The sequence below is a fragment of the Ixodes scapularis genome, unplaced genomic scaffold (genome assembly GCF_016920785.2).
Source record: "Ixodes scapularis isolate PalLabHiFi unplaced genomic scaffold, ASM1692078v2 PGA_scaffold11__112_contigs__length_91849675, whole genome shotgun sequence".
Lineage (NCBI taxonomy): Eukaryota > Metazoa > Arthropoda > Arachnida > Ixodida > Ixodidae > Ixodes > Ixodes scapularis.
Window position 1 is genome coordinate 88,117,411 of NW_024609837.1, and position 18,244 is coordinate 88,135,654.

Here is an 18,244-nt window from a genome sequence, read left to right on the forward strand (position 1 = left end):
TTGAAGCCTAATGTCAAAATTAAAAAGAGAATGATAAATCAAATGTCTCCCAACGAAAAAAAAAAGAGGCAATATGATTTTCAAGAAAATCGTCAGCCACTTTCGCGTTGCCTCGGAGCACCAGCGAAGCTAACTATACTCCGTTTCACCTTCCGTCCGTGCACAGCGGACGCTAGGAGTCATCCCAGCCAATGCGGCGTTGAGGGAGTGTCATGCGACCTTGAGCTCCCTGTGTCGCCCCGCCCCACCGGCAGGTCACGCGACTTTCTCCCGGCGCTGGATCGGCTGGGATGGCTCGTGGCGTCCACTGCGCTCGGACTGACGGTGAAACGGAGTATAGGTTATGCCTCAAAATAAACAAAACAACAAAACATGCCCACCAAAAAAAAAAAAAGAACATGCACGCAAACATGTGGATTGCGCCAGATCGGTAGTCTAAAATACCAACCACATGTGGGCGATCGTACGGGTGTAGCATTATAGCCTCACGTGCAGAATCCCTGTGCGAGCTTCAACCAGCATTGTTCCATGTCTTAACCTAATATGTTGAGGGTCTACAAATGACGGCATGATTACGTTACACACGCTCGCGTGCACACTTACTGTCTCTTAATTAAAAGCAGAAGGCTCAACCGTCACGGTGAGGACCCGGCCGTATGATCTGGGGATTCGAGTCATGGGCTTCTGATCAAGCTAGCCTTTTAAAGGCGGGGCTAAAGGGTGGGGTGTCAGTCGTGGGGCATTTGGCAACTTCTTTGTGCTCGCTTCTTTTTTTTTTGCGTTTTGCGTTTTGCGTTTTGCAGCTGACGTTATTTCCGGCTAAACTCTAAACCAAACACGACGTTATCGTCTGCTATCAGTGCCTTGGTGCCATGTTGGAGGCATTCGGCGTGTTATTGTGGCAGCAGTAGTGCCGTAAAGTCATAGAGCCGTCCTTGTATAACCACGCTTCAGAATATGTTCTTGTCCTGTCAATCGCAACGGGGTTCTTCACTGGACACGAAATGGAGTTCATAAACCCGTAGTTAAGAGCACGAAGCTTTTCTCTCGAGGTCGTAAAGCCAACATAATAATCTGGAGCGAAAGGTCCCATGCATTTGGTCGCGACGGAATGACGAGGCATTGACGCAGACATCGGCAGCCCCATTTGGCGGCCCCGATGAGCCCATATCGAGACATTTCTTATCGTAGTTTTCGGTTTCCAGAAACAAAGATACGGTCTTCATATCAAGATCGGCAATAAAATAAAAGAAATTCTTCATTAACCCTTTGCTCATGTGTAGTCATAAAAGGATGTACTTTTATCCGAGTCTCTGAAAAAAAGTGCTGAGGTTTCGTACGGGTCATCGAAAAGCTTTTGTCCGGCAGAGCTCTTGTTCGGGATTCATGGATTCATCAGTGACGATGTTTACATCGCCCGCACGGATTATAGTCCCGTGACCTTGTGACTATTATGTGGAGCGCTATTTCCACTGTGGTTACGTGGTGGCTCCAATCTGTTGTATGGTTACAGACGACCGACCGGCGGACCGTTACGGACGCGTAAAGTGCGCAGGGCTCGCTCATAAATGCTATCGCAAAGCAAGCTATGTTGTGAAACGACACAACGCTCGTTTTGATGAAACCGTCGATGGGACAGCGCAGTGTCGACGAGACGATTTTGTCGATGAAGCATCCTCCAACAAACTGATTGCCATAGCGGATCAAACACGTCGATAAAACCCATTTTCCGAATTGCTAGTTGGAGGGGTTAATTATCATACGATATACGTAATACCGAGGCAAGAGAGAGCGGGTGCACTACTGAACGAATGCCCCCAATAAACAAGAGCTCAAGCGTTGAAAGCATCCGCCACAGTAAATATATTCAAACCAACATGTCCGAACAAAAAAAAAACAAAAAAAAAAAGTACATTGGAGAGTGTTTACCATTTTACAGCGATAGCTCTTCGAATCTCTAAAACCCGCGAACGGTTCCACTTGCTTTCACTACAAAAACAGATCTCAGCTTAATATTTGAATGATTAACTGCCGTAAAATACCAACCTTTGAAAGACTAATCGAAAATTATTCATTCAGTTATTAGCGCACCCTTCCCGCGGATATTTATTTGTTCTATTTATTTATAAAATGCCTACAGTGAGCAGAGGGCATTATTTTAGGGATTAATTTCGTACATAAACTATCAAATTGTCACAGATAGAGAAACACAGCGTCCGACTACATAAAAGTCCAGTTGTCAAATTGCAAAAAAAAAACAAAAAAAAACAGGAATAATAAAAAGGAACACGATGCATCAAGAGCACAGCACTCAAATGTCACGCCAATATGGCACTATACAGGTATCACTGGTGACCGGTATTCTCGGAGATCACTCCAATCACGAATCAATTTTTTGGGAAAAAAGAACAAATAGAAGATTATTCAAACAATTACAATCTGTTTCTAAAAGTGGTAGCTTACGTTAAAAGTACTTACGCTACTTTCGCGAGCACTCTGCTCGTGAAATAGATGCGGGTGGCTTCCAGCTTTTCTCCTGCACTTCAAAATACTACTACAACACCAAAATATATTTCCGCGCGAATGCTGCACGTGCCCGAGGCTTGTCCCTAAACAGCGAAGGCTACCGGCACGAAAGTGCAGCCTTCAGAGGTGTTTTCGCGGAATGACCGCTTGCGCTAGAAATTTCTGTTTCAAAGGGAGGATTTCGCGCTAGCCCGCGCGAGTCGCTGACTGGTTGGAGCTAGGAGCACGAGGAGCGCAAGCTCATTCTGCAGAACGTGCTATGAACACCAGGAATGCTTCGTCTCAACTCAGCATGGACCATTGTTGGTCACACGTGCTGAAAGCGCGAGCTAATTGTTTTGGATGACGCCTCGGCGGGCACACGAGCGCTCGTGGATGCACAAGCACTGAAACAGCATCTGCGGTTCATTCGGAGGTGAAACTAAGTATAGCGCGTGATGCACGTTAACGACCTCAGGTTAGCGGTCGTGCTGCACTAGCTACGCGTGTCTCATGTACAGCGTGAACCAGTGTCGCAAATCTTGAAAGGCAGACCAACTTCACGCCGAATAATCTCTCACGAACAGTTTGACCTTTGAATCGAGTGTACACCAACTCATTGCGTGTAAACAAGCACGCGTTTGCACACAAGAGCTCCGCGCACGACGCGCGGCATGTACCCATTTCCCGAAGTGTGAAGCGTTCGGCCATGCTCCGTTCAACAGGCTGCGCCACCGCCTAAACGCGACGTCATAGATTTGGTGTAGGTGGGACTCTTGTTTAACTAACGATTCACTATGGTACATATCGACTGTAATTTCGCCCACATTTGCTTTGAAATAATGTTTTCATCCGAAATACTATCTATAGATTACGAATGACGAGTCACTGATCATTTATACGCCAGGCGAGCACGGGATGGCGGCCCCTCTCATTGGAAATGCACCGGTGATTTTGGCACGGGTGTTTATTTCAAATTTATAATATAAGCACTCCTGACCTGTCCTATTAAAAAGATGTTTGCTTTTTTTGGCAGCAATGACAGCAGGGTTGCACAGAAGCATATATGCATTTAAGCACGTCCCTTATTATAGGGAAAATTTAATCGAGAAAAGTAATTAAGGTAAATTAACGTAAGATTCTTTTGTATAAAAAAAAATTCTGCCATATAAGTGCACACGTTAGTACTTAAATGATTGTGTTGTTACCCATGAAGCGCGCGAGAAAGACCTTCTTGAGGAAAAATGTGAAACAGATACTTTTATAAATATATTAATTAATTCATTTATGTATTTTCCGTGTTCACAAACATAACAAATAAATTATCGTTGTCCTATATATGTATGCATAATTGCGCATGGAATACCTACTATCAATGACACATTCATAGTAATAAATGATAATGTAGTGATTGCGCAGGCGAGCTGGTGGATGTTAACCATTTTGTTCTTAGCCCGAGACTGAGGCAGGAAAAGAGGAAAGTTTCAAAGTAGAAGAAAAATGAACAGTCGAGGACACGTCCTCGACTGTTCATTTTTCTTCTACTTTGAAACTTTCCTCTTTTCCTGCCTCAGTCTCGGGCTAAGAACAAAATGGTTAACATTCATAGTGTCACTAAATCTTAGTTCTGTGGAGATGCCAAAACGGTATTCGGTCATATATTCCGAAACCGTTCGTGAAATCAAAAACAGAATTAAAAATAAAAAAACATATTATGGCAGCGCTACTCTTCCTAGGCCCCATCGTTCGCAAGGCATCCGTTCTAAAGTTCCGGGAAGCTTGATCGTGGGCAAAACGATCTTGTTGCTTTCAAGGTTAAAGGTTTCGCGCGCAGAAAGTGATGTCAGGCGATAACAGGCCGTAAATTGATTGTAGAGGTGAGCTCTTATTTCGTTCATCTCTAAGTTGACAATGCGGTGAAGCCATGCGTTAGCCAACCATTCAGTGGCCTGACTCCTATCGCTTGATTTCGCTCGCCTCGCGTGTGTATGCGGAGAAGGGGTGATCACGTGGTGCGAGACTGACAGTCAAATGGTCTAACAAGCACGTAGTTTCCACCGCGCTGTCAGCTTACGGGGGATAAAGTCCCCGATCCATGACTAAAGGCTTTGTGTGGCAACTGAGGACAGCGTGTGCTTCCGAAGGCGGTAATCCAGGGCATCCGGACTCAACGGGCGCCTCGCTCGTTCCTTGCGCACCTTGCACCCAGCTTGCACTAATGCTCCATACAAAAAAAAAAAAATAATAAAAAAAAAAATATTAACGAATTTTAGTGTCCGCAGCATAGGAACCGTGCGGATCTAATTCAAGCCCCGACCAGGGCGCCCCTAGCGGCAAACGGGTCCGTTGCATCGGGCATCTTCTGCCAGTCGCTGCGTTGGTTGTGCGTTGCAGTGGGTTAGCCGGTTAGCGCTGTAATTTCTGAGATGACTATTCCGCACCAAGAAAGCCGCAACAAGTGCTGCCTGGTCGGCTGAAACAGTACGTCGAAGATCGCGCACGGCACGTAGTACTACACCGTCCCTTCGAAGCCGTACGAGGCGGAGTACTGCGCGACCTGGGTAAGGCTTATGCGTCCATACAGGTTAGTGGTGTTTCTTACCTTCCAGTTCGTGCTTTGTTTAAGCTGCTGACGTATAATACAGTTACCTTCTTTTCTCTTCTAGCGACGATAGAACAGCATCGACACCGACGGCAAACTCTATGCAGCAAATACTTCACCGGAATCGAGAAGCGGAATGCGGTCGCCCTCCTAAGCCTACCCTTGGATGTTTCCATCAGCCTACAGGAAGATAGTAAAGAGAATCGCGGAACGGCGCGAAAAAAAAATTGCCCAGTTATTGTCAAGCTGATTCAGAAATAAACGTACATAATTACCGCAGTCCCCTCAACGCCAACTAAATTTTTTTGCGGGCGCGCTTAATTTTGTTTGCAGAGTACGGCGCTCCGTGACATCCACTTGTCCGTCGAAACGGACCTCCTTCACGTCGTACACGCGGCCAGATTCATGAAAAAGTTTTCTCTTCGTCATATTGGCACCACGGAAGAAGCTTTCTGGATTCGTAACCGCCTTAAACCCCGTCGTAATCACCCCGGGAACACTGTCCGCTGTGCTGCTAATCGCCACTGCTTCCCCCCGATGATTCTGCACCGGCTACCGAAGAAGCTTTCCGGATTCGTAGTCGCCCACTGTCCTCTGTGCTGTTCGTTACTATTACTTCGCGATGATTCTGAGCCGGCGGCACCGGCTTCCGAAGGAACTTTCCGAACTCGTAACTGCCTTAAATTCCGTCGTAATCACGACGGGGACGCTGTCCGCCGTGCTGTTCGTCGCCATTGCTGCCCGATGCTCCTGCGGCGGCTACCGCCAGGTCGCGGCGAACAGTAGGCGACCGCCGCGACACGGCCGGCTTGCTCGCTTCCTATGCCCATTCCACACCACCTTTTTTGTGTTTATTTATTTGTTTTTTCGAAGTTTTTTTTTTAAGTTTTTTCGTGAAACTATTTGCGTCGTAAAAGAGCTGGTTGGTCGGTGCTGGTTTGTTGTCGATTCGGTAACTAACAAACACAGGAGACCAAATTAAAGTTCACAATCTTTCCACATCATGACTTTCAGCTGGCTGGATTGGTACCAAGACCAAGCTTATAAGTAAATTTGGCTGTCTCTAAAAGACAGATTTATTTATCTTCTAAATTCCTCTAAATTTATTTACTCTCTAATTTCCTCTGGGTCCTCTAAATTTCCGCTTGCGACACTTCCCTCACTTTCGAAGCACTTCGATGGTGAAAAATTTTTTGTAAATCGGATTTCTTTAGCTTACGGATGCGGCAGGCTATGCTTCTCGGGACGCGCTGACCCACGTCTTCTGTACAGCCCATTTAGGGCCTTCGGATTGCACTCCAATGCGTGCTTAGAGTGCCATCGGACGTGGGCACTTGAACGCTTGGCAAGAGTACCACGGCACTCTAGACACAGGCTTTTTCAAAGGCCATGCTAGATGGAGGAAGCTACCGCTAGTTACAGAACATACAGACAATTTCGCTCATTCATTTTAACTGAGCTTCTGTCGTCCGTGTTTCGTACCTCGGGGACATTGAACATAAGAAGCTTAGCATACTCTTTAACATATCGTAGGGCGACATAGAACAGTCTACGTTCTTCCCAAAATAATTGAGCTATCGCTTGCTGTGTAGAATCAACTGAACGTAAGGTGAACCCGTCAATGGCAGTTTAAATGTGGCTCTGTTGGACAGCGAAATAAGACTACTGTAATACACACTAATGTATCTATTTTTAAAGCCAGTGAGATCCGTACCACAAATATCGATATCCGGAATGCTACACGGTGCTTCCGCTGTACATTAGGAACTGTTTGATGAACAGCGGAAAAGAGCAGCGATCTTGAATGTTCCCTTACATCGAAAACCTGCCTGTCAAGGGAGCTTCGGAGAGCGAGGTTAAAACAGTTAAAGGATGTAGCAAACTGTGCAGAGTTAAAGGTTTAACCCCCCAGAGCTTTTCTTGAACAGAGCAAAAGACTGATCGACTCCCGCGCTTCGGAAAGTAAAATGTAAATATTGAAAAAAAAGGTAGTAGTCAAGCCAAGTTTATTTAATGACTCAAAACAAAGACCGCATAACAAGTTTGGAAATCATCGCTAACAACTTTTCCAAACGCTCTGGCTCCGTCGTTTATTTTCTCCACGGCGGTGAAAATAAGGGAGCCCCTCGTGTCACGTACCATAAACCTGGCTTGCCGCCATGTATAGGTTTTTTGAACCTATACATGGCTTCGAAACGAACGCCGTGTTTAGGGCGACGCTTTATGAAATGGTCGTCACGTGGCGTATGCAAAAGACCGCGCGAAGCCGACCTCTTCTGTCACGGAGGGAGGTTTTCCTCTTTGCTTGCTTTTAATGCGAATGTGGAAAAAATACTTTTTTTATACATATACCTGTTCCTACGATCAGTGAGGTCGGGCTCAGCAGTAACTTGAAACGACCCCCCAAAAATATAACAATGCCCCAAAAACATCTCTGGGCTACATAACAACCCTAGGCACTTATGTAACGAAACATAATCGCACACGCGCGTCAGCATCCGCTCATACACCCGTTTACACACTGATCTACATGTTTATTGTTTAATATATCTGTCTAGCAATAACATTAATTGCCTATTGCTTGGATAAAGGAGTGTCCCCCGCTCCAATGATCTTCCTGCCGCAGGTAATAATTAAGTTAATAAATACTGAAATATAAACCCGTCAAGGCAGGCTGTACCAACTCATTTATTAAAACATCCTTGCCCCATCTCCCCCCCCCCCCCCCCCAAAAAAGGAAGAAGAAAAAAAAAGAAAAAAACAAAAGCGGATAGGAAAAAAAGGTTTCCCCGAGAAAACGAAAAAAATACCTGCGCCGAACAGCGTCGAACTTGCGCCGAACCCATAGCGGCGCCATCTATCGACAGCCCGTGATATCGCGAGGAGAAACTAACTCTCGTTACAGTTACTCTCGAGGTCGAGGGAGGGTTAAGGTAGAGTATCATCGAAAGAAGCGGTCGGGAAAGAGTAACTTCCATGCAGATAGAGTTAAAGGAGAGTAAGTTAGGGCACTTACTCTCCCTTGACACCTTTTTTTTTTAGAGTGTACCACTGGCGCTGTCGTCGCTGGGCCAAGTTATATAAAGACGCAACCGGGCTCGGACACTTCACTGGCAGCAGTGGCGGCATGGAAACCAGCAGCAATCTAAGATGTGTCTTGCTTCACTGCAGGAAGGGAAAAGCGAACAGAATCACCTGGTAACGACATCAGCTGAGTCAGCGACCGGGAGCCCGCACTGTCATCATCGGGACTACCGAATCGCTGTGACGACCACCTGGAGCTCACAAGTGCCGTCATCTGGATTGTGGCCACCCCTCCAGCTGGCGCTCTCGACTACATCAACACCGCCCCTAGCACTGTCGCTGTCGTCACTGGGCCAAGTTATATAAAGACGCAACCGGGCTCGGACACTTCACTGGCAGCAGTGGCGGCGTGGAAACCAGCAGCAATCTAAGACATGTCTTGCTTGCAGGTCAGTTTTTCGCCTGTTTCTTACAACACAAAATTGCTCTCTTTGCTATTGCTGCTGCTGCTGCCAAAGTGTGATTCGAAGTGTGGTTTGAGTGCGATTATGGGTCTGGATGAACAGTGTCCTGTGTGCAATGAAGTTTTCGCTATGTCAGATCGGCCAATCACGTGCAGTGATTGTGAATCTGGATACCACACTGGAAATGCGCAGGGATCATGGAGAACACTGTTAAAACAAAGGGCGAAAATTATCGCAAAGCGTGGCGTTGTGCGACATGCCGACGTTTTAAGTCACAGTCGCAACTATCTCGAAAACCGGCCGATGAACAGGAAGTGCAGGATATAGGGATATGGCTGAAAACTATCAACGCTGGATCAGCTACTTCCTCTAAAGGAAACGGTTGAGAGTAGGGAAAATTCTATTCAGTTCATGAGTGAAAGTTCGATGACCTTCTTAAACGAACGGAAAATGACGAACGGGATGTCCTGGATCTAAAACGGAGGGTAGAAATGATCGAGAGGCGGGAGGGTGAAACTGCCCAACTAAGCAGCGAAGTCCATAATCTTGAGTGGAGAAGCCGACGGCTAAATCTTGAATTTCATGGAATTCAACAAATGGCAAGGGAAGACTTGCTAGGGAAAATAAATGAAATAGCGGCGCGTATCGAACTTCCACAACTTGTAAAACGTGACATTGTTGCAATTCACCATCTGCCGTCTCGGAAGGATAAGATACCGGTCGTAATCTGTCGTTTCGCGACGCAAGCTAAACGAGATGTCTGGTGGCAGAACAAAAATAAAATCCGCAGTTCTAGTGATGATTCATACGTACTGGAATATCTAACAAAAAGAACGCGTGATTTGTTGTTTCAGACAAAAAACTGGGCAAAGGTAAATAACTTAAAGTATGTGTGGCACAGCAACGGAAGGGTTCTTGTGCGCAAGATTGACGGGGAACGACCACTGGTGATCTCTTCTGTTTACGACCTTGAGAAACTGTAAATAAAAAGGGACAAAAAAAAAACTAGTAAACATGAAGTGTACGCACATTGAATTCTACGCGCTGCCACACAATTTTGAGAAATATGTAGGTAAAGCATATTTAAAATCTTTCAAATGTTTTCATTTGAACGTAAAGTCAGTGAAAAATAAAGAATCGGATATCTTTCTTTTCTTTGAACAGTTAGGTCAGGAATTTGACGTAATAATGTTAACCGAAACATGGTCCACGGATGAAACAAATATTTTCCGTCTTCCTTCATACGATACTTTTTATTTAAATCGCAGTAGCGGTCGAGGTGGTGGCATATCTATATTAGTGAAAAATGCTTTGAACTGTGCACTAACACAAACTTTTTTGTGCCATTACAAATGATTACGAGTTTCTGGCTCTTGAATTGCAAAATATGACACTTGCTGTTTGTTATCGCACCCCGAACGGTGCTATGACGCCCTTCTTAGATTACTTGGAAACATTTTTTTGTATGTGAATAAAAATAATTTCGATTTGATTTGCGGAGGAGATGTCAATATAAACATGCTAGCAAATGACTCTTCAAAAATGAGGCTGGATATTTTGTTGAATTCCCATGGTCTTTTTAACGTGATCAATCTTCCTACAAGAGTAACATACAATTCATCATCTCTAATTGATATTTGTTTACAAATATAAGCTCAGACCGAACTAAATCGGGAGTATTTGCCTATAACTTAAGTGACCACTTACCTATATTTGTATGCAAAAAGTACATGCACGTAGAAAAATTAAAGAGTTGACACGCTTAATCCGACAAATGAAGGAAAAAAATCTCAGCACATTTTGTGAAAAAATTGCCGAGGTTTCTTGGGATTCCGTTTTCAGGTCAAATAATGGAAACGACGCTTATGAAGAATTTCTTAATATCTTAAAGCCCATATATGCCTCTAGTTTCCCCCTCGTACATATGAAACAAAATACAAGAACACGAAAACCCTGGGTAGTTGCGGAGCTTTCAGCAAGAATAAGAAAGAAAAGCATTCTATTCAACGTTTTTATTAAAACTAAAGATCCAAAAACACTTCAGGAGTTCAAGTCATATCGAAACCGCTTAGATAAAGACTTAAAAAAAGCAAAGCGTGATCATTTCTTTAACTTATATGGTTCTGCTTCTGGGTGTATTGATGTGGAAAAGACTTAATTCTGTTTTGAATTATAAGACTTACCGTGACTCTCTTCATAAGATAACACTCAATGGTATTGAAGTAACCGGTAAACCGCTTGCAGGTGGATTTAATAATTATTTTGTAAACTTTGTGGATAAACTGACGTTAAATACCTATCTTAGACATGTTTCACACAATGATAGCTCAATTTTTCTTGAACCGGTAAGTGAAGAGGAGGTTGTCTATATATATTTAGAAGTTTGAAAAATAGTAGTGCTGAAGATATTGATAGTATGCAGGTAAAGCCATTTAAACATGCTGTTTTCTCTCTTGCACCATGCATAGCGCAAATATTTAATCTTTGCCTTAGTCAGGCGGTCTTTCCGTTAAAAATGCAGGTTGCTCGGGTCACAGTGCTTTTTAAGAAAGGTGACAGGAATGACATGGGACATTACAGACCAGTATCAATTGTACCAGTACTTTCAAAGGCATTCGAAAAAGTTATTCTTAAACGCTTTAATAAATTTGAAACAAAACATCACCTGCTAAGTGACTCCCAGTATGGTTTTCGTAAAAACCTCAGTACAGAGCTTGCTCTACTTGCGCAGAAAGAGCTCATTCTCTCCGAATTAGAAAAAGGAAATCTAGTCTTAGGTCTGTTTATAGACTTCACAAAAGCCTTCAACCATATTAATTACGAGCTTCTCATAAAAAAACTAGAGCGATATGGTATTCGGGGAATAGCAGCATCCCTTATTCGATCCTATTTACAACATCGTAGCCAAATAGTTTGCTTGGGTGACTCTCTATCGGACCCTCTACAAGTTTCTTCTGGTGTACCACAGGGCAGCATTTTGGGCCCCTTTCTTTTCCATATGTATGTAAATGATATCGTAAGTATTTCTTCTAGTGCCAAATTTATTAATTATGCGGACGATACCAGCATACTTTTAGCCGGCAAATTACCAGATGAAATAATTGACCTTCCGAATTCGACTCTACTTAGGCTAGAAGACTGGACATAAGGTAATGGTTTAAAAATAAATGTTGAAAATACAAAATCAGGTATATTTTGTGAAAAAAATCAAGAATATAATCATAAACAAAACAATTACCTTAAATTCTGCTCCTGTTGAGATTGTGCCCTTTTTCAAGACATTAGGCGTCCTATTTCAGGAAACATTGTCTTGGGACAATCATATAAATTCAGTGATGATTAAACTGTCGCAGATCCTTGGCGTGACATATCGGAATAGGTATATACTCCCACGTAACATTATGATCTTAATATATAATTCATTATATTTTTTAAAAGTTGGAGACCAAGTGAGATAAGTATCATCCGCTGTCTTCTCAAGTTATTTCAATATTAGGAGTACTTGGCCATGACTTCAAAACAAACCAAAGACCAGGTTCGGGCTCATGTTGGAAGGCGGTTCTTTTCTGCCAAACTTCAGAAACATTTATCTAAACAAAGATGATAAACAAATTACTATTAGTTTTAGTGTCCCGCCATTTCTGCATGCAAAAGATGCCTATATCGGTACAGCACACGAAAAGTTATAGGATACTCAGTAATGCAGAGATGCATTATTTTGTTACTCAGATGGAAAATTGTGATGATTACTACCTTGTAGTAGGCCTTGTACATAAAGCATTCCCTCACATGCACGCAGATATTAAAGCAAGCTTTAAGCCCTCTCTAAATTCCATCGTGGCTTGCTTACATTACAACTAAAAAGGGAGCACAATAAAACGGGGACGAGAAAGGAAGAAACAAGCGCTCACTACCAACTAGTTTATTCAGAAAAAACGTCTTCCCTTCCTTCCTTGTCCTTGTCTTAATATACTCTTTTTTTCATTGCAGCCACGAAGCAGCTTGCCCAGCAAAGAATTTTATAATGCTTTCTTTGACTGTAACAGACAGTCTCAGTAGAATAGCCCCAGTCTTGCCTAGCACCTAGCGTATGCAGGGTGCTGCAGAACAGGTTCAACTAGACTTGGTACCCTCCCTTCTTTCCTTAGTAGGGACCGTGCCCCTTGTGCTTCAAGTGCTCTCAGTATACTTACTGATTTATTACTTAAGGCCCGTTCACACTCTTGCGACGGAGTAAGACTGACAGAGACCAGACCGGTTTTTAAGCCTCTTGCGACGTCTTAGGACCGGGTGCGCTGCAGCGGAGCTGGTCCTAAGAAGTCGCAAGAGGCTTAAAAACCGGTCTGGTCTCTCTCGGTCTTACTCGGTCGCAAGAGTGTGAACGGGCCTTTACGTTCCCTTTGAGCCTTAAATTGATATTCTTTTAAAAGAAAAAGCAGACAATAGCAGCAGCAGCCTCCCCCGCCCCTCCGCTCTCTATCTCTCTCCATGGGAACATTTTAGGTTCCTCCTCATGGCTAAGATAATTTTGAATGCAATGGTCTGCATTTTTTTTTTTGTGTCTATCTGTAACCTGATACAGCATCAGGGTGTCTACCAACCTGAAATTTTTAGGGAAATCGTCAAAAAGATGGCTTCATCAGGGAAAATGACCACTGAAAGTGGGACGGCGATACGGAACAAAGCTTCACGGTTGCGCATGGGCACGACTATGCTGGATAATGTTTCCGAATTATGATCCTTTGACCCAGAAGTGGTCAGGAAGTTTTTATCAAAATAGTCGAGGGAAATTCTAGAAAAGTCAAGGAATTTGAAATCAGTAATTTGGTAGGTACCCTGATGCACTGGTTCCACCGTACGAAACACTTCACAATCAAGTGAGAATTGGGGAAAGCAAAATATAGAAAGGCAGCAATGGGTGTTTGCCTCACTTGCCTTCACTCTACTGCATGGGCTTTCCATCTATGACACTGTGGGCACTTAGCATGTCCTCGACAATTTTATTTTGCTCACCTACAACTTTGTCTGACTTCCAGAACTTATTTCGTATCATTGTTTTTTTGTTTTTTCCCAGGACCCAGTAAAACTTTCGGGAACCTAGCATTACTATTCGCTGGAAAGCACCCATGGACATCTGGCTGCATGTGCGTTGTCTGCGAGGACCTATGAATCGACGTCCTGGACTTTTCAGCGAGAATCTCTCGGGTATTAGCCATGTACTGAGCATAGAAAGGTCAGTATGTGGGGGGGGGGGGGGGGGAATCGACGAAGCACACTTTTTGTGCTTGGGCACCCTCATGGGTAAAAAAATACAAAGATTTTGCTAAGAGCTGTGAAAGTTGTGACAGCACTCAGAGCACATTCCTAGAACAGGGAAAGAGAATTACCAGTAACTATTACTGTTTTAATGACGAAAGTAATCCCTGGAGAAGGGGAACAAGAGGGACAAAGGACAAACATAAATCTCCAAACACAGCTAGGTGACTGGTGAGCGACCGAAAAAATCCGCCTGGTCCGGGTATCGAACCCGGGACCTCTCCATTACAAGTGGAGCGCTCTACCAACTGAGCTAACCAGGGGTTAGACGTCAGTAGAGCAAACGGGTTTTATCAGCTGCCACCAGTCGAACACCAACAAGGGTGAAGCTTGCAAGCTTGCAAGCTTCACCCTTAATTTGCAAGCTTCACCCTTGTTGGTGTTCGACTGGTGGCAGCTGATAAAACCCGTTTGCTCTACTGACGTCTAACCCCTGGTTAGCTCAGTTGGTAGAGCGCTCCACTTGTAATGGAGAGGTCCCGGGTTCGATACCCGGACCAGGCGGATTTTTTCGGTCGCTCACCAGTCACCTAGCTGTGTTTGGAGATTTATGTTTGTCCTTTGTCCCTCTTGTTCCCCTTCTCCAGGGATTACTTTCGTCATTCTTGTCCAGCTCGCTTGCACCTTTGCATTTAATTGCATTATAATTATAACCTTAAATTTGCAAGCTTCACCCTTGTTGGTGTTCGACTGGTGGCAGCTGATAAAACCCGTTTGCTCTACTGACGTCTAACCCCTGGTTAGCTCAGTTGGTAGAGCGCTCCACTTGTAATGGAGAGGTCCCGGGTTCGATACCCGGACCAGGCGGATTTTTTCGGTCGCTCACCAGTCACCTAGCTGTGTTTGGAGATTTATGTTTGTCCTTTGTCCCTCTTGTTCCCCTTCTCCAGGGATTACTTTCGTCATTCTTGTCCAGCTCGCTTGCACCTTTGCATTTAATTGCATTATAATTATAACCTTAACTTGCAAGCTTCACCCTTGTTGGTGTTCGACTGGTGGCAGCTGATAAAACCCGTTTGCTCTACTGACGTCTAACCCCTGGTTAGCTCAGTTGGTAGAGCGCTCCACTTGTAATGGAGAGGTCCCGGGTTCGATACCCGGACCAGGCGGATTTTTTCGGTCGCTCACCAGTCACCTAGCTGTGTTTGGAGATTTATGTTTGTCCTTTGTCCCTCTTGTTCCCCTTCTCCAGGGATTACTTTCGTCATTCTTGTCCAGCTCGCTTGCACCTTTGCATTTAATTGCATTATAATAATACTGTTTTAATGTTTTCCATATGTGTTTGGTGAATATTCCAGCTATAATACAAAGGTTTGTGTGTTCCATTGTGTATCTAAACTTTTGTTAGATTTTTTTTTTTGTGCATCTGTTGATCTGAGGATTCAAACCATAGAAGAAGAAACTGCAAAAAGAAAAACAAAGCTTTGAAAAAACAGCAAGTAGCCAAACAAAGCTTTTAGGAAACTTGTCATTTTTTTATTCTAATTTAATTCTCAACACCAAGCAGGCCAACCAAGCCTTCACAAAACTTGTCATTGTAATTTATTTTCGTTCTCGTCTAAGAGTTATACCAGTTTTCTGTATCAGTATTATTTCTTATGATGTTATTTGTTTAGTTATTGTGATAAAACCCCTGTGAATAAGCCGAAGCAGGCTTTTGAGCCAATATGTATCACATTAGTTTCTAATAAAGTAATTGCTTTAAATACTTGTGGATTGTTTTGCAGTGCCTGCATGGTAGAACTCATGAAGTTGCGTTTGCACAAATGGCAGTGATAAGTGCTGAGAGAAAACGGCTATCTTTATTGTTAAATTTGAAGATTCCTGCAATTTATTGCCACCCACCTGTCCACTCAAAGCAGGCATGAAGCAACAGAACATGCTCGTTCACACCAGCTCTTGCCAATAGTCTAGACATGTGATAAAAAGATATACAACCTATTGTAAATAATAAGTATAATCAAACGAATAGAAAGTTAAGCTGCCGATTAAAAAAAACTTCTAATTTTTTTTTGTTGTGTGCAAATTCCAATGTAACAAAACAATGCTGTCCTGAAAGCTTCTGTCGATTTTCATTATAAATTTTAGAGCAGCATTCAATTCGGCATCGTTACGACTATCATCGTTCATTTTTTCATGTTTCATTACAGGAAATTGTAAGATATCAGTTCTGCATTTCGACATTTACACTTGCAGACAATTGATGTTACCGCTTCTTTTAGGTGGAATCGAAGTTTCCATTTCAACTTTTATACTTTCACACAGTTGATGTTACTACCCTTCTTTTAAAGAAATTCAAGTTGAACCTCGTAGGCGACAAGAAGTCTCCTAACGATCACAATGCCTCCCTTTGTTCAACAAACTGATACTTGACTAGGGCTGCTATACTCCAGACAAAGTGAGAGTCAGCACTGACTATCTTTCGGAGAGTCGCTCATACACTCCCATGACTCTTGCGATAGGAGTCGGGGGACTCTTCATAAAAGGAGGGTCCTCACAACTCTTGTTACAGAGTCACGTGGATTACCAGGAAGGAGTCGTGTGACTTTTTCTCCGTTGGACAAGAGTCATTAAAGAGTCGCAGTTGACTACGTCACCTGGAGTTGCCAATACACTACCATGATTCCAGTGTGATGAGAGTCGCAGGACTCTTTTTAAATAAGCGTCAAGTGACTCTACAAACGAGTCGTGGAGGAGTCAAATCTGTATCGCGCAAAGACCCCCACAGGGAGTCGTGGAGACTCTCTTTAAAAAGAGTCGAGGGACTCTTTTTAAAGAGTCCCTCTGGTTGAGCAGGAGATGACGTCTCCTGCTCAACCAGCTGCTTCGGCCCCTCGGGGTCGGGGACTGCGTTGGCACTTCCCCAGGCTTCCTCTGCTCCCCAGAGGAAGCCTGGGGAAGTGCCAAGGCAGTCGACCTCCAGGGTCCAGCTGCCGGCGGCTGCAGACGAGCCCATGGACGAGGGTGAGTCGAGATCTGAGGAGGAGGCTCTCCTCTCAAGATCACAGTCCACCCCCTCTGCCTCCGGCAACTCTAATCGGAAGCAGAATAAAACCCCCCTAAAAAACAAAGTCGCCGCGTGTGAAAATAGATTTAAACCTTAAGGAATATAGCTTTTTAATATAATTTTTATGTTATACCTATTTTGTTTTAAATGGTTAAAAATATAGGTATAATGCAGTGGAACTGCCGCGGTCTTTTTCGTAATATTGATGATGTCAACTTTTTTCTCGATGAGCTCCAGCCTGTTCCCATCTGTTTACAGGAGACTCATCTTAATGAAACACATACACAGGTACTATGGCGACATCAGGTTTTTAGAAAAGACCGTGTTTCTTGCAACACCTCTTCTGGTGGAGTAGCTGTGGTTGTGCAGGGTGGTATTGCCTGTGCTCCTGTCCGTCCCGCGACCCACTTAGAGGCAGTAGCAGTTCGTGTTCTGCTTGAGCGCCTAATTACAATTGTCTCACTTTACCTTCCACCAAACCTTCCAGTGCAATTACATGACCTGCAAGGACTTGTGGGCCAACTTCTACAACCTTTTTTTTAATTTTGGGAGATTTTAATGCACACCATCCCATGTGGGGCAGTGCTCGTCAAGACTCCCGTGGCGGTGTCATAGAGCGTTTTTACTGTCATCTGGCTTTTGCCTTTTAAGCAAGAGACAACCGACTTTTTTAGTGCACCTCATAATGCTTTTACTTTCATTGATCTTTCCATATCATCACCTACTTTACTTCCTTGTTTTTCTTGGAAGGTTTTAGAAAATACTTTTGGTAGTGACCATATTCCTGTAATTTCAGAAAGTTCAGTATCCCTTCCTTCTCTTCGAGCTTGTGCTCCCAAGTGGAAGTTAGATAAAGCCGACTGGGCTTTATATTTTCTCTGGAGGCAGCCGTCAATCCCGCTGTTTTTTTAGCTATGTCTCCTGAGGAAGCGACTCTGTACCTTACTGAAAAAATTATAAATGCTGCTTCTCTGTCAGTTCCCCGAACTTCTGAAAATATTCCCAAGAAATTCAAGCCTTGGAGGAACAAGGACTGTACGACCACCATAAAAGCTCAGAATAAGGCTTGGGGAAGGTTTCAGCGGTACCCGACTGTTCAGAACAAGATCAAATTCAAACAGCGTAAAGCAAAAGCTCGTTGGACACCAAAACAAGCCAAGAAAACCTCGTGGGTAAAATATGTATCCTCTCTAAACATTTTTGTTCCTGCAAAAGAGGTATGGAATCGTGTTCGGAAAATTCGGGGTACTTACCACTCCTTTAACATTCCCCTTTTTCCTTCATCATCCCCATCACTAAAAGATCAGGCTTACATTCTTGCTGATC

General features: G+C 43.7%; 1 pseudogene; it reads left to right on the top strand.

Annotated features, from left to right (window-relative positions):
• Positions 1 to 8,565: 8,565 nt before the first annotated feature.
• On the top strand, positions 8,566 to 9,578 carry LOC120848150 (annotated as a pseudogene).
• The last annotated feature ends 8,666 nt before the right edge of the window (positions 9,579 to 18,244 follow it).